Here is a 21,633-nt window from a genome sequence, read left to right as displayed (position 1 = left end):
GAGAACTTGCAAAACCACAGGGTGTTCAAATACTTATTTTCCTCACTGTATTTTCATGGTGGTCTATGTATTATTTTCCAAGGAATTGATATAAATCTGCTAAATGACCCCATATCACAATGTTGAAGAAAGCTAAAAAAAAAAATAAAATAAATAAAACCTGTGTAAGCAGATCTCCAACTAAAGTTAAACATTGTTTTGTATTTTGGTTTTTTTTTGTTCATTTTTTTTTTTTTTTGCAAAATCCTACTTGAAGACAAACAGCACTGAAAATGTGACCTCCTAGGCAGCAGTAAAAAAAAAAAGGCTTTTTTGGTGATCTTGTGCATCAAAATTCAGAAGAATTGAATGTCTTTTCCTTGTTATACACACTTTTTAATTTGGAGATGTACAAGATGACAGCATTTATTACTTTTGGATTATTGCGTGTATAAACTGGAAGGGATGGACGTATTTATTTTTCTATCACTTCCACTTATTTACTTCTACATGTGAGCCATGACTTTTGGTGTTACAGATATGATTTCTAATTATATTAACAAATCAAATTGTAATGACATCATCATTTGATAGTGATTATAACTTGTTTTTAACTTGTTTATTTTGAATTGTTTGTTGTGCAGCAGCTTGATGGAAAGAGCTTTACAAATAAATTTATTATTATTATTATTTATTATTATTATTCACCTACTTCATTTCCAGTTACAATCATAAACAATAAGATGATTCATAAAAGGGCACACATTCTCCCAGTTACGTGCCTTTTAGGGGAGGTGATGGTCTAGTGGTTAAAGCGTTGGGCTTGAGACCAGAGGATCTTTGGTTCAAATCCCAACCTGACTGGAAAATCACTAAGGGCCCTTGGGCAAGGTCCTTAATCTCCTAGTTGTTCCTGGTGTGTAGTGAGCACCTTGTATGGCAGCACCCTGACATCAGGGTGAATGTGAGGCATTATTGTAAAGCACTTTGAGCATCTGATGCAGATGGAAAAGTGCTATATAAACGCAGTCCATTTACCATTTGTTTACAATACAGTTGACTCCTGGATAATATGTTGGGTGGTTTTACGCACATTACTACGTAAGGTGTCAGGAGCTTGATTAGAACATTCTGGATCCACAGATCATCAGATACAAAAAGCACCACCAACTTCAACTGTGCCACATCGTGGTAAAAAAACAAAAAAAAAACAAAACAACCACACAACAGAACTTTTCATACAGCGAGTTTAAGCAGAATGAAGAAAACAATGGTAAGCTAATCAAAAACAGAAGAAAATCTGCTGCTACTTTTCCTTTTAAAATTTTATCTCTGAACAAATACTCAGTATTTTAATTTACTTTATTTTCAATATGGATATCAATCTAATTGCTCTATCCTTGTGGTTCTGTTATTGTGCATTTCCTAATGAATTACATGCCCCCCAGGGGTAAAACACAAGTTTTTTTTCATTTAGAGCGCAGGAGAATATGCAGTCGCTTTACACATCAACAAAACATGCAGTCAGTTTCTTAGCGGATGTGGCTTTTACAACTGTTCTAAAACCACATTCTGTTTACTAACAATAACTTAACAAGGGTTTGTGTGTAACTGAGGTCTGTACGTCTCCGACAGAAAGGAATTCCAGGAGTGGTAGTGAGCGGTTTTGGTGGACAGATTGAATTCCACATCTTTCGTAACTTTCTTTGGAAGAACGATCCAATCATCAACAACCACAGCATCCCTGATAACTTATTCATAAAATGACATCCACATTATATACATCTTATAGACTCTTCAAATATTAAATTTAAATGTATGTTATGTGTTCATTTGGCGTCCTTTTGGGAATTCCCACAGTTCTATAACTCTGCATTTAGAAACTCCCCTACAATAATCAAATTTAAGTCTGGAACATCTCATTTTAGACTCTTGTGACACATGCTCACTGACCTGTGTCATAAACTCGGGGTGACTCACTGCCTGTGCTGCTGCTTGGGGACAAACGACTTTGACGGAGGTGCTACATACACACAAGTGGGTCTCGTGCACATAAATGATGTGCAAATCTTGTGTTCAGCTTGGACAAATATCTTGTGCTAAAGTATCTTTGACCATACCAACATAACTTTTATAAAATACTGTAGGCAGCACACCCAATAAGAGTTTCTACTGAGGAATTTAGAAGCTGTCTCGTCAGAACATACAATCCCAATTCCAATGAAGTTGGGATGTTGTGTAAAATGTAAATAGAAACAGAATACAATGATTTGAAAATCCCCTTCAACCTATATTCAATTGAATACACCACAAAGACAACATATTTAATGTTCAAAATGATAAATTGTATTGTTTTTGTGCAAATATTTGCTCATTTTGAAATTAATGCCTGCAACACGTTTCAAAAAAGTTAGGACAGTGGTAACAAAAGACTGGGAAAGTTGATGACTGCTCAAAAAACACCTAATTGGAAACAGGTGAGTGTCATGCTTGGGTATAAAAGGAGCATCCCCAAAGGTCTCAGCCATTCACAAGCAAAGATGGGGCGAGGATCACCACTTTGTGAACAACTGCATGAAAAAAAATAGTCCAACAGTTTAAGAACAATGTTTCTCAACATTCAATTGCAAGGAATTTAGGGAATCCATCATCTACAGTCCATAATATAATCAGAAGATTCAGAGAATCTGGAGAACTTTCTACATGTAAGTGAAAAGTCTTTTGTTGCCCCGTCCCAACTTTTTTGAAATGTGTAGCAGGCATCCATATTTGCACAAAAATAATAAGGTTTATCAGTTTGAACATTAAATATCTTGTCTTTGTGGTGTATTCAATTGAATATAGGTTAAAGAGGATTTTCAAATCATTGTATTGTTTTTTATTTACATTTTACACAACATCCCAACTTCATTGGAATTGGGGTTGTAAACAAAATCCTAAAATTCATGTCTCATTATTCTGTTTCCACGCCCAGACAAATTTTAGCCCAAATGACTCGCCAGAAAACTGTTCGGACCCAAGGACCCCGCCGACACCCCCCAGGTGGCCGCGACAAACCGAGTCTGTGAAAGAAGAAATCATTATGTGAGTCCACACTCAACACACAGAGAGACCACTCAAAGGTGTACAAACAGCAAACACTTCCTGGCTTAATTGCAAATCAGCTTCCCACCCTGCAGGCATAGAACACCCTGTTGACAAAACTCCACTGCAGTGGAAGCTGATTTAAACGACTAACATACAGCTCAATATAATAAGGTGTGAGGGACACCACATTTACTGACTGTATAAATGTTAGTCACAAAACCAAACGTACCTCAGGAAGTGTGCTGACGAGCGTGAGACCTCACCCCATCCTCTTTCACAGACCATGCATCAAACCTGGACATTCTCTGCATCCACTGATGGGAGATGGCTCTAGAGACAACGATCTCACCCGTCTGGTCACAAGGTCGAGTCTCTGGCAAACACACACTGTGCACTCCAGACTTAAATGCCACCATGTTCCAATCCGTGTAGATGCACCACAGCTGTGAGTCCTGACGAGCTGCACGTGATCAGCCTCAGGTGATCAGGGTGAGGTCCTGATAAACTCAGCTACACAGCCACTCAGTCCCAAATGCGCACCACCTGGGAGGAAAACCAAAAGACAGAAACAGAAGACACACAAAAGCCAGCCAGGCACGCCAGCCACAACAATGCCATGTTTTCTAAATATCTCCCCGAGTGGGAGGAGATACAGAGCAAAAAAAATTGGGCCTAAGATAGAACCCTGGGGGACACCGCACTGCAGGGGAGCAGAAGAGGAGCAGGAGTCCCCCAGCCTCACAGAGAAGGACCTCCCACTCAAGTAAGACTCAAACCACTTCAAAGCAATCCCCCTGACACCAACACAGGTTTCCAAGCGAGATAAGAGAGTTGCATGGTCCACTGTGTCAAAAGCAGCAGTCAGTTCTAAAAGCACTAAAATAGCAGAGCTTCCCGCATCAGCTATTAAAAACAGATAATTAAAAACCTTAAGAAGTGCAGACTCTGTACTGTGAAACGTTTTGTAACCCGACTGAAATGGGTCTAAAATGCCATGTGCATCTAAAAATGGCTGAAATTGAGCAACCACGCATTTCTCCAAGATCTTGGAAACCAAAGGAAGCTTAGAAATGGGCCGATAATTTGCTAAAGTCACAGGATCAAGGCCAGGCTTCTTAATCAGAGGCTCAACAACAGCATTTTTACAAAAAATGGGGACAGTGCCAGAGACCAGACTACTGTTTATGCCAATGGTGCCCCAGACCTCTTTAAAAAAGCGAGGAGGAACTGGGTCTGTAGGACTAGTAGAGGCTTTGAGTTTACTTACAATCCCAGTAAGAACAGCAAGTGGCACAGGCTCAAACTGGCTAAATGCTGCCGTTCATGCGTTAGCCCCTGGACCACAAGGTGAAGAGGGCGAAATATTGGTCCTTATCGCAGCAACCTTATCATTAAAAAAGGAGAGAAATCTCTCACAGGTTTCAGTGGTTATTTCCAATGCAGTGGAAGGATTAGGAATAAAAATAGAGTTCACAGTTTTAAAAAGAACACAGGGTTTGTTAACACTGTTGGCGATTAAGTCAGATAAATATTTTATTTTCTCTGCTTTAACCACACATTGATAGTTCCTCCAGCTATCTTTAAGAACCTGGTAAAAAACCTCCAGGTGGTTCTTTTTCCATCTCCGCTCCGCCCTCCGACACTCATGCCGAGCTGCACACACAGTGTCATTTAGCCAGGGCTCCTGCCTGGACTTTGGGCGCATGATTTTAAGAGGAGCTATGTTGTCCAGCACATCAGAGCAGGTGGAAACAAAAGAGTTCATCAGGTGCTCCGTGTTCATGTTTATAGATGGACACAGCATCCTCAACAATAACATGGCCAACCGAAAGTCATGCGACAACACCAGGTCCAATGTGTGTCCGTGTATCTGCGTAGAGCCAGTGACATGTTGTGTTAGATTAAAAACTTCACATAAGTCTAAAAAGTCTCTGGCCATCGGCACGGACTGACAACATACATGCACATTAAAATCTCCGACAATTAAAATCCTGTCATAACGTGTACAGATAGAAACCATCAAATCATAAAAATCCTTGATGAAATCCATGTTGTGTCTCGGTGGTCTGTAAATGACAGCGCACAACACTGGATCAGTCTTTCGCGCTCTTAGCTCGAAACAGCTCAGTTCAAACGAGGCAAAAGACCACTCTGTAACAACTTTGTGCTGAATGCCAACCCGTAGAACAGTAGCTATTCCTCCGCCACGACCAGAGGCTCTTGGTGTGTTAATAAAAGTACAGTCAGGAGGTAATAACTCCGAGAAAGCGGTGGACTCACCAACGTTGATCCACGTCTCAGTTAAAAACAGTACATCCAGTGATCGTGATGTGAAGAAGTCTCGAAGAATGAAGGTTTTATTCCCAACGGACCTTGCATTCACGACCGCGCACCTCGTAGCAGCCGGCGTTGTGTTAGGCACATGAGCTACCCGGCCCAGCGGCCTAAGGTTAATCGGGGACACACCACCAGAGCCCGAATGAAGAGAATGACAAGGGCACAGCGCGTAGAGATCCTCCCGCTGTCCAATGATGGGCACCACCCAAGCGCCGACTGGAACAACAGTGCACTGTGACACATAACGACGAAAACAGTCTCTAAGGTCCGGTGGAATAGAAGAAGCCCACACCGTGCTCGGAGAAAGAGCCAGGAAGGCCTTTAGTCTCATTAGCCGGCCGGCTCGCACTCCCCGGCATTTACGCTTCCTGGGCAGAGGCACATCCACCCAGACGAGCTGCTCTGGGAGATCAGCCATGTAAAAGAATTTGACTTTTTTGCTTCATAGATCACGCATGATTGCACCGTGTCCTTGATTTTTAGTAATTCCTGGCAATTATACACCAATAGCGAATGAACAGTCCCTGTGACAGACATAAAAATCAATAACAAAATACACAAGCGTAGGCAGAGCCAAGCGGCAGCACAGACACTCTGGCGCAGACACTCCGGTGCCCAATTTATTGCTGTATCATGGCCCAAGCAGATGTTCACCCCTTTGAGTCTGGTCTGCTTGAGGTTTCTTCCTCAGAGGGAGTTTTTCCTTACCACTGCTGCTCTGGGGATTAGTAAGGTTAGACCTTACTTGTGTGAAAAGCCTTAAGGCAACTCTGTTGTAATTTGGCGCTATATAAATGAAAAGAAACAAATTGAAAAAAAAAATCTCAGTTGGACAAACACTTACTTGAAATACTAGAAACTCGAGAGGAACAGGAGAAAGCAGGATGAACTCTGACAATCTGGCAGGTAACATGTGGAATGAAATGCCTTTTTAAAGAGTGCTCATCCATTAAATGCGCAAGCCTGAAAACATGAGAGCTCAGAGAATTAAAACCTGGAAGTACCCATACATGAAGTAATAGAGCAATGCAACATGGTGGTCTTCATGAGGGGACCTGTTCCCTGTATTAATGAAGGACTCATTGTAAGCTCATGGAAACTCAGCAATTCGTTGTTGTAGGTAATTAAACAGTAACGAGCAGATGGTTATGAATGCTGTATTCCATTTCTGTATTTAAACACCCCCCCCACCCCCAAATCCTGCTTACTGCAGCTTTAATAAAGAGTTTCTAAGAGGTCCAGTCCACTGTTTTCATTTTCCACTCATGTTTTACAATGAGCAGGTTTTATGGCTTTGTGACTGCAATCATTCTGTCACTTTTGGCAAAGTAAGTTTCTGTATCAGGCCAGCAGTTTCAAAATTTTTGCATAAAAAAGATTTAGGTAATGTGATCCTGTTATAAGTTCAGTGATTTAAAAATTAAAAAATGGAAGTCAGCCAAGTTCATTCTAATTTTTGTGTTATTTTTGAATTATAGTCAGTTGTACAGTATTTTACTTTATCTGGTTTCCAGCCCACTTGCATAAAAATGGACTTACACATTGATTTTTGACTTTACATCACGTTTTCATCGTCTTCATATATTTTCTTCTCTTTTCCTTCACGGGTGTCCTAGGAAGGACGCACAACTCGGGCTTGTAAACCTTTCAAAACTCCAGTAATTTCTGTGCGGTGTTGCTGCAGTGACGCATTTTATTTATAAAGAAGAACCTTAGATCCAACTTGCTGTTGAGTTAGAAAACATCGGTCTCCCTCCAGACACCACCACGACTTCTTCTCACATGTATGACTCCTTCAACAATAAACCTTCTGAGGTTGAATATAGTTCTGGTTTACCCTCACTCACCAGCCAGCTAAATGTTAATCCAAACAATCAGATAATTTGCAATCGTTTGCCTTTTCCACAAAGTTAGAATGCCGTCACTGTGCGTCTGAACCTTTCTTCACGTCAGCGGCAGCCTCGTAAATGTGCCCATGTGTCAGCCATACCAGCTAATATCAGCTACTAAATGGCCCATCTCTAATAGCTTTCACTTGCACCTTGTTTTGTTTGACAACCGCACAAATCTGTCTCGTGTTCCCAGACAGTTCATCCTTTATTAGGGCCGGGCTGTCTCTCTCAATCGTACGTCTCCATGTCGTTTGACAGCAGGTAGAAATGAGTCATGACAGCGCTCGCCGTGGCCATTTACAGTTTTACTGGGTGCTTCTGACACAGGCAGGTCCACTTCAGTGTGAAGAAAAAAAAGGATGTAAAATCCGAGACTGAAGTTTTTCTTTAAGCTGCTTTCTGCAGCAGAAATACGATTTGCAAATCTGTCTTGACGATCTCATTAAGAGATTTAAATTGACCTGCTACAAAACAAGCAGCCCAGCCTTGGTGTCCACCAAACCTCAGCTTTGGAAATGAAAGAAAGTTGACGTGACTGGTAGAAGTGCACATCAAGACCGGGCCCGTTCAATCATCTCAACATCCACCATCCCGTCTGGGAATCAACCAACAGGCCATATTCCTGGCAGAAAAAGAAGATTCATAACAGGTACATAACAACAGATATGGACTGACATTTCGAGTCCTTGGACTCTGATGAAGATATAACCTTACATAGAAACATCAGTCCATATCTGTTGTTATGCACCTTTTAAATAAATAGATAATTGAATTACACACTTGTCACAGAGGAATCGACATGACGATGAGGAGATAAAATAAAAATTTATCATATGACTGCATTTTATTTATATATTGTCAGGAGAGTGAAGGAAATCTGAAGAATCAAAAATACGAGCTGCACTGGCAGCACAGTGGCTTAGTGGTCAGCACTGTTGCCTCACAGCAAGAAGGTCCTGGGTTCGATTCCCACCTGTGGCCTTTCTGTGTGGAGTTTGCATGTTCTCCCTGTGTCTGCATAGGTTTCATCCCACATATAAAGACATGCCATTTAAGTGAATTGGAAACTTTATAATTGTGCAGGTCTCGCTTGCAAAAGAGATCTCGATCTTAATAATTAAAATTAAACATTCAAAGAACAATCTGCTGATGTCAACTTTTTCCTTCTTGCTGAAAATTTCATTTATTTTCAGATTTTGTGTATATTTATTCAGCATTTTAGAAAGGCAATTAATGAAAAAATAAACTGCAAAAAAGTGAGTTCTAAGTTATTTTTTGCTGTTTGCAGTTCACCAAGTTGGATGCGCCTCCTCCAACCCACCGCCACCAGTTGTTCCCTCTCCAACCCTTGGAGGTAGGTCCATCCCTGCCTTCTTCTGATATAAGATCTGAATTCCTGTACCCCAGATCTGGACCTGTGTCATAGACTCATCTAACATTCTGTATATTATATTTATGGGTAATATATCTTTATCTCTTTCTGGTAGAACTGCCTATTTTCAGCTGCCTCCAGCTGCTCGGGGTCAAAACAGTGGATCTGGATTGTGGATTATGATCTGGCTCATATTTTAATGTTGCATGCCCATCCAGACAGAACTCCCAGTTCTACATGGAGAAACACACACACAGCTCCTGGTGTTCTCAAGTGATCTCCCATAGAAGTACCACTCAAGACTGACTCTGCTTCACTTTTGAGATCTGATGGAATCAACTGTGCAGAGCTACTTGGAAATGTTCATGTATCCATCCCCTGACTTCTCCAAGCAGAAATGGCTGTAAAAGTCATGATTTATATTTGCCAACATACATAATTACTTCCGGTTTCTGATAATGGACAGACAGGCTGTTGATACAATACGTTTTTTTTTTTTTTTTTGTTGATCCATTAAATTAAAGATTAAATTCTACATTTCAGTCAAGTCTTGATTATTTCTTTTCAACTCCATTGTTAGTACAGCAGATAACTGTATCTGGTTACAAGCACCAAAATTTGACTGTGTATACCTTTTGGTACATATTGTAGAAAAATAACGTTAGCCATTAGAATTTTCAATAGGGGGCCAAGTAGGGGTCAAATGAAGAAATGCATAGGGGTAAAAAAAAATGTTCCAATCATATTGAAAGCTATACCACATTATGCTATATATACCACATAAGATTCCAAAAAGGTATAGTTTGGACTATCTATAACTGAATGTTCTGGAGTTATGGGGTAAAAACAGCAAAGGTCAGTTTCAGTTTGTACAGGGGTCAAAAGTTAAAGTTGCTCCAGTTTTGGTAAAACATGGTGCAAATTATTGGTTGAACTAATAGGATTAACAAATGGAATAGTTCTGACTGTGTTGAATGTTTGGCCAAAGTAAAGGTCGAACAGTGTCGACGCCCATTGAATTCTATGACATGTGACATATGTTACCCCATAACATGATAACTAAGCATGACATATGGTGCAAACTATTCCTTTTTAAAATCCTACTAACTCAACCAATAATTTGCATCATGTTTGTCACCATTCTTGCTGTTTTTACCCCATAACTCCAGAACATTCAGTTATAGATGGTCCAAACTATACCTTTTTGGAATCTTTGTGATCATACACATAATGTGGTATAGCTTTCAATATGATTGGAACATTTTTTTTCACCCCTATGCAGTTCTTCAATCGACCCTTACTTGGCCCCCTTTTGAAAAGTCAAATGGCTAACGTTATTTTTCTAAAATATGTACCAAAAGGTATACACAGTCAAACTTTGGTGCATGTAGCCGGATTCGAAGGATTCCTCTGCAAATATTCTTTTATCTGCTGCACTATGTGGTGGTGCACACTGGCAAAATTACAAAAATTATACTCCTGTCCAAATACTTATGCATCTGACTGTACTCGTATTTCTCACAAGTAAAAACAGACTTATTTAAATGGATGAGGCAGCGAAATCTCTCTTGCAGTTCTTACTGCCAACTCATTATAACCCAGTAATTGTTCTTCCGTGTAGCACATGTACTAGATTACATATTTTCAGTGAGCCTCAGTTTTATGGGCAGGCCATAATAGGCCTACTTGTTATTACACCATATTGAATTAGGAAGCCGGAGTGAAAATCTTAACTGCTCCAAGAGTGCCAATATGTTTTCTGAAATAGATTAAATCCCACATGCTATATTTCATATGACATGAAATGTGGCATTTTAAACACTGATCTGAAGTGCAAATTGGGCTGGTTCCTCCCATTTCAGCCATTTATTCATAAACAAGGTGCTCGGGGGTCTTTGACAAACTATTTCATATTTTATTCAGTTTTCTTTTCTGACACTGCAATACTGATAGTATACTGTATTTGCAGAAACATGCCAGTAAGGTTCCCCCAGGACCTTCCCAAAAAACAGATTTCAACCTATTCCAGTGTGTTAAGTCAATGGTAGTTGTGAAAGTGCCTCTAATATGTCTTCTTTCCAGTAAATTTGTTAACAGTGTGTCAAGTAAAATTTGTGTTGACAGAAACTGACCATACAATCCACACCGTTAAACAATATGAGGATCTGAACTACGCTCAACCCATTTTTAATAAAAGCTCCAGAGCCAGTTTGCACATTGGCCCCCTTTGCGAAACACAAAGCCGAATCCATGAACAATACAGCAACTCAGTATGAAGGATCCAGGCAATTACCTGCTCATCACATTTTTAGTAATGTCTTAAGTACCAAGAACGTGACTCATACAGTATCTAAGCATCAGGAGAAAGCAAAATTAAATCAGTTGAATTTTTGGCAATTTCTTTGGGGATTTGTGTGTATAAAAGAGAATGTCGTTAAATGCGGCTCTAAACAACCTGACTAACGTTCCAACGGCATATAGCAGAGGCATGAAAGTGGCGGTTTAGGGGTTGGATGCGGAGTGCAGTCCAAAAAGTTATGGCTCAGAACATGGCTTATTACTGTATTTATGAATAAGTAAGGGTCAATAGTTCTCTTCATTCTGGGTTGTACATTAAACCATGGAGGTTGAAGCAGTCACAGCATATTTTGTGGAAGAAAATTGCAGGAATGTTTTTTGTTTTGTTTTTGTCTTCACTTATGACTGAGCAGATCAGTCATTGTAGTCTATGAGTCATGAGACACATGGGGCTAGTTTATGATGATGCGGGTTACATCTGGGAGCATACATTGATGCTTCACGTCACCACGTCTACCAAACTACAAGACCATCTGGATTGCTGGGTAACAACTATCCAGGCAGACAACCACTCCATCCCCACCTCTCAAAAGTAGCCATCTATCTGATGCAGCCATTTAAAATGAGGCCATCCCCTTGTCCTCAGTACTGAGGCACTGGCAAGCCACTGATCAGAGAATTGTGTCAGATGGCCAAAATGTGATAGATGACCTTTCCTGAAGTGATAGTCCTCATCTGAGTCTCCCTAAGTAACCATTCTTTTGGCACAAGGTAATTCTAGTTCTACCCCAAGGAACCTCTGAAGAGACTAAAGACAGCCAGGTGTTGTCTTAGATCACTGGTTATCATCCATGTCTCACAACCACAGGAGGTGATGGTCTAGTGGTTAAGCGTTGGGCTTCAGACCAGAGGATCATAGGTTCAAAACCCAGCCTGACCAGAAAATCACTAAGGACCCTTGGGCAAGGTCCTTAATCCCCTAGTTGCTCCCAGTGTGTAGTGAGCACTTTGCATGGCAGCACTCTGGCATTGTAGAGAAGCTTGAATCTTTGACTGGACTGGGTTGCTTGATGCGAGGATGTTTTGCTTCAAATCACAGAAGCTTCCTCAGCTAAAATTCTTGCTCTAGTAGTCTGACTTCTGTCTTGACTCTTGTAAAGAAGAATGAAGAAGAATTTCTTCTTTACAAGAGTCAAGACTTTACAAGAGCAAGAATTTTAGCTGAGGAAGCTTCTGCGATTTGAAGCGAAAAGTCCTCGCGTCAAGCAACCCAGTCCAGTCGAAGATTCAAGCTTCTCTACTATGGAAACCACCTGGACAACTGAGAGCCTTCACAGAAACACTCTGGCATTGGTGTGTAAGTGTGCCTGGGTGAATGTGAGGCATAACTGTAAAGTGCTATATAAACCATACAATCAGGTAGGAAGCACCAGGACCCTAAAGACTTGGACCTTCATTCACCTGCCAAGGTGTCTGTACCACCAAACACCTCTGTCCACAGACCTTCTGACTCCATAAGCTCCTCACAAGCATTTCTTGATCTTAATGGCCAAGGACCCAGAGACATGCAGAGACTGGTGTATCCGTCTACACCATTGACACTGGGTACCAACAAGCTATATTTCTGATGGCAAAGTCCAGGAAATCATTGATATGCCTGGATTTTAACCATGATTGAGGATTGTTTGGAAACTCAGAAGCTCCAATTCTTGACTCCTGTTCTCAGGTGTTGCAATTGGGGCATCCATTGCTTCCACAAAGATCAGCGCATCATATGATAAGTCAAGTTCAGGAAACATTTCCTCACCAGCAAAGACATCTAAGCCACTGGTTTCCACAGCCCTACCCAACACCCATTCCATACAAGCATTAAACAATGTAGGAACCAGAACAGATCCCTGAAAAACACCAGTATTCACTAAAATTCTTACATTCTGCCCAAGCTCCACACAGCACTCACAGTAACTGTGCATAGGCTGGCTCATATCCAATAACTTGTTGGGGATCCCCAGGATTCTTAGGACGTCCCAAGGAGAAGCCCATTCAAATGACTCAAACGCTTTTTGAAAATCTAAATAATCTTAAAAGATATTCCCATTTCTTCAATCATCATATAAACAGAGCATATGTGGAATTCTTATGTTTTTACATCCATGACCTTGTAGGTGTGCAAGAAGCTGGCCTGCAATATGAAGACCTGGGTTCAAATTCTGCTCATGCAACCTGTATAGGTCCTTAGACAAGACTACACTGTTCCAGTCCACCCAATTGTATATGGAAGCCAGCTTTGCCTGGGGAAGGATCCTGGATAGGACTGGTGTCCAAGAGCTTGGATGAGTTCAAGTGTTGATGTCTTGGGTATGAATCCAGGCTGCTTAAGTTGCTGAGCATCAGGTAAGTAAGAAAATTAGAAATTTACTTTGGTTTAAATTTATTTCAACAGAGGCAATGCACATCAGTAAACATAGCATGGAAATGTACCACAATTAAATAATAGCTATTTTTCAAGACATCTTGCAAACTATACCAAGCTAAATTGAATGTTCAAGGTTATGCTTGAGTTAAACTGTACATTTTACAATAGCACAACTTTAACGTTAAGCTCGCATTGCAAGGTAAACTACATTACAGAAATAAATACAGCTTAAGAATAACACACACACACAAAATCTATTCTGTATTCAGAGGAAACAAAGAAATAATTTCTTTTATTATGTGATTGTTCAAATGCCTTTTTGGGGGAAGACAGAACCTGGCCAGTGGCCCTTGTGTAATTTCACTTTGAAACCATTGGCTAACAAACGTAGCCCGTTGCATCGATCTTGCAGCTTTTATCCTCCTTTCACTTCACTTGTTCTTTCCAAGACTTAACCTCTGGATGGATACAGTTCTTGGTGGTCTAAGCTTTGACATAACTATACTTTGGCAGTATTTCTAGAGTCTTGTAATCTTCTTCTGCCAAGGTACCTTTGGGTGAACCCAGTCAACATGGCGAATATGACTAATGATTTGCTCCCAAATCCCACACAATGCAGCCAGGATTTTAGACTGAATGCTTATCAAAACTTTAAACAAAGGTTATATAAGCTGAGTAGAAACAGTCATCCACCATGTCTTGGTCAGTCAAGTTGTTGCAATATAAGAATTTGTGCATCCAAGGTCAGCCTTGGTATCCTATTAAATGGTAAATGGACTACATTTTTAGAGCGCTTTCATGGTTGAAGCACTTTACAGTGATGCCTCCCATTCACACACTGATGTCAGGGTGCTGCCATGCAAGGCAGTCAACTTGAGGGATTAAGGACATTGCCCACAGGCTTTTATATTTTCCAAATATTTTCTAGGCTGAAAGGGATTTTAACCCAGAACACTGTGGTCACCAGTCCACCACTTTAACCACTTGACCATCACCTCAATAGAAGCATTTATTTCAGATTGAAAACAATTATGCGTCATTTTACATGTTGGTCTCGTAGAAAGTGGCTCCAATGGGATAAACCTAAAGAGCGATGCAGTGATGGTCCAAATATCCCATGAAAAATCTCAAATTCTCCAATTCTCCCAAGAGCTTTCTCGGTCAACAGTCAAATCCAAGTGTGAAACTGGACATGACACAGACAAAGACACCCATGTCTGGCTTTCTTCTATTAAAATCTAAATCAATAAGATCAGAAGACAAATGACTCGGTGCTGGATGCTGTGAAGCCAAGCATCCCTGCTCTGAATTCCATCTTCTCATATGAATTTCACTGACTCGTTTGTAGAATTTTGAGATATGCATTGGCTCACTTCTGGTGTGTATATATGTGTGTGTGTGTGTGTGTGTGTGTGTGTGTGTGTGTGTGTGTGTGTGTGTGTGTGTGTGTGTGTGTGTGTGTGTGTGTGTGTGTGTGTGTGTGTGTGTGTGTGTGTGTGTCAGCCTATAAATCAGCAGTCCTCGCCCCTGACTTAGAGCCAGTGCTGAAGTCAGCACTATGAGACTCAGTGGCAAGAAGATAAAGGTTATCACAGACCTCTGGGCCAGAAAACAATGTACGTTTCCAATGAGCACCCAATGGCACCGGTCACGGACGAACATCTGCACGGCACATGTCCACTGTACAAAGGGCAACTTGTTCTCACACATCAACATTATGAAAGATGCGAGTCGGCCGATCAGTAGTTGACCACTTTATTCCTTCCTCCACAAACTCTGATCCCTTACTCAGTCTTCTCGACATGCATAACTTCACTTTTCCTCTACAATTTTCTTTGAAAACATGACATTACAGGGAACGTAGTGCTATCTTCAAATTTGGGGTCATTAACATTCTTCCCAGAACAGAAAAGTGAAATCTGATAACTCCAGATTATGCTGTTTAGTTATGTGCATCCAGTGCACAAGGGGACGACATTTGAATATTGTTCTGCCTGCGGAGTTTAAATTTCTGTAATAATCACTATTGTGTGCACTTACTGTACACCACAAAATAGAGGTCTCGGAAGGAAGCTGTTCCTGAAATAATGGAAAGAAAGTAACTGAGATGAGTGAGCAACAGTCACGACTTGTAGGGATGTAAAACCTCGATGTCGGACCTCTGAGAATTTGTAGAAATATTTAATATCGTTAAAACCATGCAAGAAAAAAATTCCTGTGGAATGAATGAATTTCACCGCCTGCTGCAAATAAGTTGGAGGGAAAGGTTGTAATTTTAGTCACTATGGGTAAAAGGTTCAATATTTGTTAGAAGTACTTGTTGGAAGTACAGCAGTTACAGTGCTGCCAAATCTACTAAGACAAGGGTCTTTCATAAACAAAGGCTGATTAATGAATGCTGATGCAAGCATAATTAAAAGGTTTCCAGCGTTTAAAATAAAACTGTGTATAAAAAAATGCAGAAAAAGGCGATACATTTTTAAAAACCATCTTCAGCACACCCAAATCACGAGTTGGAGCATGTACAGAAGAGAGCAACCAAACTGATTCCATGCATCAAAGATCTCCCATTATCACCAGAGACTCAGAACCTCAGACTTACCTACCCTGGAATATGGAAGAAGACGGGGCTGACATCCTTCAAACATATAAAATCCTGCATCACATAGATCAATCAGGGCACTAACTGCCCATTCTGCACCTCAAAACTCATGTTTACTTTGACAGCCAGTGACCGCACCAGAGGCCACAGCTGCAAACTCCAAGTAGCAGAAGCTAAGGGTCCTTGGTCCCACTTCTTTGGTCAAGGACTGGAACACTTTATCTGCACATACCGTGCATGCTGGTAGCACTAACAGTTTTAAAGCCAAACTCCACTAAGACTGGTTGGGTCTCGTTGACCCGTACCACTATGTCTTTAGATTAGATAGAACTTTATTAATCCCTTGAAAAGACTTCCTCAGGGAAATTGAGGTTCCAGCAGCATTCGATAGCAGCACACAGGGTAAGAAGCACATGGAGTATCAAAAGTGAAAGTAAAAAAAAAAAAACAGTTTGCAAATACAAATATAATTACACAAATATAAATTCCAGATTTACTGGCAACTACTGTTCCTCTCCTTCCTGTCCTCTGTCTTCCTGTTACTCCTCCTCCCCCGAGTGAGGTCTGATGGCCTGAGGGACAAAGCAGTTTCTCAGTCTGTTAGTCCTGCACTTGGGAAGGAGCAGTCTGTGGCTGAAGCGGCTCCTCTGGTTGCTGATGTCGGAGGGCAGAAAGTGACTGACATCGTCCATAATGTTCATCAGTTTGTTGTTACCTACTAAGTGTAACTCCAGTCATCCTTTTCTCTCAAAAATTCTTGAAAGGGTAGTTGTAAAACAGCTAACTGATCATCTGCAGAGGAATGGTCTATTTGAAGAGTTTCAGTCAGGTTTTAGAATTCATCATAGTACAGAAACAGCATTAGTGAAGGTTACAAATGATCTTCTTATGGCCTCGGACAGTGGACTCATCTCTGTGCTTGTTCTGTTAGACCTCAGTGCTGCTTTTGATACTGTTGACCATAAAATTTTATTACAGAGATTAGAGCATGCCATAGGTATTAAAGGCACTGCGCTGCGGTGGTTTGAATCATATTTGTCTAATAGATTACAATTTGTTCATGTAAATGGGGAATCTTCTTCACAGACTAAAGTTAATTATGGAGTTCCACAAGGTTCTGTGCTAGGACCAATTTTATTCACTTTATATATGCTTCCCTTAGGCAGTATTATTAGACGGTATTGCTTAAATTTTCATTGTTACGCAGATGATACCCAGCTTTATCTATCCATGAAGCCAGAGGACACACACCAATTAGCTAAACTGCAGGATTGTCTTACAGACATAAATACATGGATGACCTCTAATTTCCTGCTTTTAAACTCAGATAAAACTGAAGTTATTGTACTTGGCCCCACAAATCTTAGAAACATGGTGTCTAACCAGATCCTTACTCTGGATGGCATTACCCTGACCTCTAGTAATACTGTGAGAAATCTTGGAGTCATTTTTGATCAGGATATGTCATTCAAAGCGCATATTAAACAAATATGTAGGACTGCTTTTTTGCATTTACGCAATATCTCTAAAATTAGAAAGGTCTTGTCTCAGAGTGATGCTGAAAAACTAATTCATGCATTTATTTCCTCTAGGCTGGACTATTGTAATTCATTATTATCAGGTTGTCCTAAAAGTTCCCTAAAAAGCCTTCAGTTAATTCAAAATGCTGCAGCTAGAGTACTGACGGGGACTGGAAGGAGAGAGCATATCTCACCCATATTGGCCTCTCTTCATTGGCTTCCTGTTAATTCTAGAATAGAATTTAAAATTCTTCTTCTTACTTATAAGGTTTTGAATAATCAGGTCCCATCTTATCTTAGGGACCTCATAGTACCATATCACCCCAATAGAGCGCTTCGCTCTCAGACTGCAGGCTTACTTGTAGTTCCTAGGGTTTTTAAGAGTAGAATGGGAGGCAGAGCCTTCACCTTTCAGGCTCCTCTCCTGTGGAACCAGCTCCCAATTCGGATCCGGGAGACAGACACCCTCTCTACTTTTAAGATTAGGCTTAAAACTTTCCTTTTTGCTAAAGCTTATAGTTAGGGCTGGGTCAGGTGACCCTGAACCATCCCTTAGTTATGCTGCTATAGACGTAGACTGCTGGGGGTTTCCCATGATGCACTGTTTCTTTCTCTTTTTGCTCTGTATGCACCACTCTGCATTTAATCATTAGTGATCGATCTCTGCTCCCCTCCACAGCATGTCTTTTTCCTGGTTCTCTCCCTCAGCCCCAACCAGTCCCAGCAGAAGACTGCCCCTCCCTGAGCCTGGTTCTGCTGGAGGTTTCTTCCTGTTAAAAGGGAGATTTTCCTTCCCACTGTAGCCAAGTGCTTGCTCACAGGGGGTCGTTTTGACCGTTGGGGTTTTACATAATTATTGTATGGCCTTGCCTTACAATATAAAGCGCCTTGGGGCAACTGTTTGTTGTGATTTGGCGCTATATAAAAAAAATTGATTGATTGATTGATAAAATCCAAGGCTAGTAATATCTCTGCTGGTCTCATTACCTTAATAAGATAACTACTGATTGTGCAAGAGGTGAGCTCAGAAGGTGAGATGGTGCCTCCTTGTGCCCTGCAGTCACTGGATGCAGACTTCCTCTGTGTCTCAAGGGTTCAAAAGAAGTCAGCGGGCTTTAGAAGCTTTTCTTGACATGTTCTTGCTCTGTGAAATAGCCAACCTGTTGGGATTTGTAAGGCAACTTCCATTGACTCTGTTAAGACTAGTCTTAAAAGTTATTTATTTGCTATTGCCCATCATTAGTTTTATGTTTTTTTTTGTTTTGTTTTTTATCTTCTTTTAATTATTTTGCTTGCACTTAATTGTTTTATGGTTTTAATTGTTTTTATTCTGTGATATGGGGATCTCTGCTGAATGTTGCTTTGGAGTTATGTTCAGCACTTTGTTGATTTTTTTCCCCCTACATTTAAAGTGCTTATAAATAAAATTATTATTATTATTACTATTACCCACCCACCCCGACACCCCCTCCCCATTCACCTGAATCTAGATCCAACCCTGGTAATCATGGTAAAATTCCAGGATTGTTTGAGGTGTGTGCTTTATGAGTGCCCGTTCTCATTACTGAACTTGATTGTAGATGCTGAAATGTGGCAAAACACCTACAGTGTCAGCCGAAGTCTTGGGTGGTAACCTTGTGCTTTGGTTAACATTAAATCTGTGTTCAAATTTAATGAGAAGGGACAAACGGCCACTAAAACCTACCCAGTAACACATAATATCCTACATGTGGTAACACTCCAATCCCACTAAGCAATCAAGCAACTACACAAGGTATCTTGGGAGCCATATATCGTGAGGTTCATGCTGTTTGAGTAACGTCAATTACCGGCGTGGTGCTGCTCTGACATGGGGCGGAATATTTTTCTTGGCAATGAAGCCAAATAAGAAAAGAGCTAAAGAGTTTGGAATCTTAATTGTGATGTCCTGCTCAGGACGTTTTGGTCAGGATCTAGGTGAGGTCAAAGTTTCAATTGAGAGAGTCCAACTGAAGCAAAACCCTCTGAAGGTGTCCACAAAGTTATTCCGCCTGGTTTCCACAAAGGGGACGTGCGCTTAGTCATGAAGACCGTTTACCCATTCATCTCTATGGAAGACACTGTTCTATCCAACATAGTGTGAAGTTGCTCCGTCCCTTTTTTTGTGGAATTTGCCTTGAGTGTGTTGGAAAAGTTGAACTTTCGCTGTGGATTTCGGAGACTCTGTATGCATCGTGTGCCAGGAAACTATAGCTTAAGAAAGTGGTAAAGGTTTGGAAAAACTAACAAGCTAGATCCTTCATTTCAGCAGCTTAATGGGGATGTTCAAAGGGTAGTTGGGTAAAGTAAAAAGAAAATTCTTTATCGAATTTAACATATTGTGAATATCAGTTATAAATTTGTTGGCTCTTGTTTTTTTCTCAGTAGTGTTCCACCGCGTGTTTTACACACAACTGGATTTTATTTTTAGTATAAGGGGCGGGCGTTTATAAGCTTTGCTTCTGCCCTCACCCTTTCGGACACACGGGATCTTTGTAAAGTTGTTTTGTTATGAGTTTTTTTGTTATAAGTGTTTTTTTTGTTGTTGTTGTTGTTGTTTTTTTGTCGAACTGTGTGCCGAATAAATTCATTCATTCATATATAGATCAGAAAAATATTTGTGACTGATTGGTAGAAAGGACTTCATGATGAAGTTATATAGAAGTCATATGATGTAGGCAAATGTAGTCAAAAATGCCATTACAGACATATGAATATTTACTTGTCCATTTTTATCATGTCGAGTTTGCATCAGACCCCTGACGGTTTGTATTCATGGTGAGGTTAAAGAAACATGTTCCGACAGGTTAATCAGTTCTCAAAGTAAACACTGTGCCACCGGCTCCAGAACATTGAGCCCAAACATAGCTGCTAATTACATCTGTCTTGGTTTTCCAAACCTCACTGTACAACACCAACAAACAAGAAAGTGAGATGGAACAAGACCTATTTCAAAACCGCAGAGGTGCACCTAAACGCCACCTCAGTTTTTAGTGCTGTTAGACTGTTCATTTTATAGATCGCCAACTCTGATTGTTTCTGTCAGAAATCAAAATATAAACCCTCTGAAGTGTTTCTACTGGACGATTTTCACATACAGAGCCTGAAAAAGAAAATATATACTGTTCGTGTTTGTCCTGTGTGTCATATGTGGTCCATCCAGAGCGTGGAAACCTACGTAAGCACAAGTCAAGGTGGGCAATTTGGGTTTTCACATGGCAACACGTGATTTCCCGTTTTGTGACAGTTCTGTATAAATGCGCTGCTCCAAGTCAAACAGGAGCCTCACGGCAAGAGACGACAAGAGACATTCAGCAGCATCTCACAGTTACGGACAGTTTGTTGGCAGAGTGCTTTTACTGTCACGTTCAGAACTCCGAGTGAATCCTCTTATGTGTTGTTTTTGTCCAGGTCCCTGGAATCTGGTGGGATTTCGAGAGACAAGGGGAGGTCCTTTATCCCAAATGATGCTTCTGGTATGATAGTTTTAATGTGGCGCCTTCTTAAGTATTTGGAACTCCTGCAAAAACTCAACCACACATCCACTGATTGATTGATATGAGCTGTCTTGAAAATTACAACTGGATTGGTCACCACAACTGAGCACAACTTAAACTGAACACAGTGTTATAACAACACAACAACTTGTTCCAGAAAGGGCCAAGAGGGTGCAGGTTTTCTTTGCAGCCACTGATTCCACCAGGTGATTTCACCGATTAACTGATCCCATCTGCTCAAAGTGATATTAATCGGTGAAATCACCTGCTGGAATCAGTGGCTGCAAAGAAAACCTGCACCCTCTTGGCCCTTTCTGGAACAAGTTGCCCACCCCTGATATATACTATATAAATGGTATTTCCTATTTTTCTATTTCAATTTATTTATTTTATATAGTGCCAAATCACAACAAAGTTGCCTCAAGGTGCTTCACACAAGTAAGGTCTAACTTTACCAACCCCCAGAGCAAGCACACAGGCGACAGTGGTAAGGAAAAACTCCCTTTGATGATTTGAGGAAGAAACCTCAAGCAGACCAGACCCAAAGGGGTGACTTACTGCTTGGGCCATGCTAACAACAAAACCCACAATACAGGAAATTATACAGGAAATTTT

Source organism: Thalassophryne amazonica, chromosome 7 (assembly GCF_902500255.1).
Source record: "Thalassophryne amazonica chromosome 7, fThaAma1.1, whole genome shotgun sequence".
NCBI classification, from domain to species: Eukaryota; Metazoa; Chordata; class Actinopteri; order Batrachoidiformes; family Batrachoididae; genus Thalassophryne; species Thalassophryne amazonica.
This window is presented reverse-complemented; position numbering follows the sequence as displayed.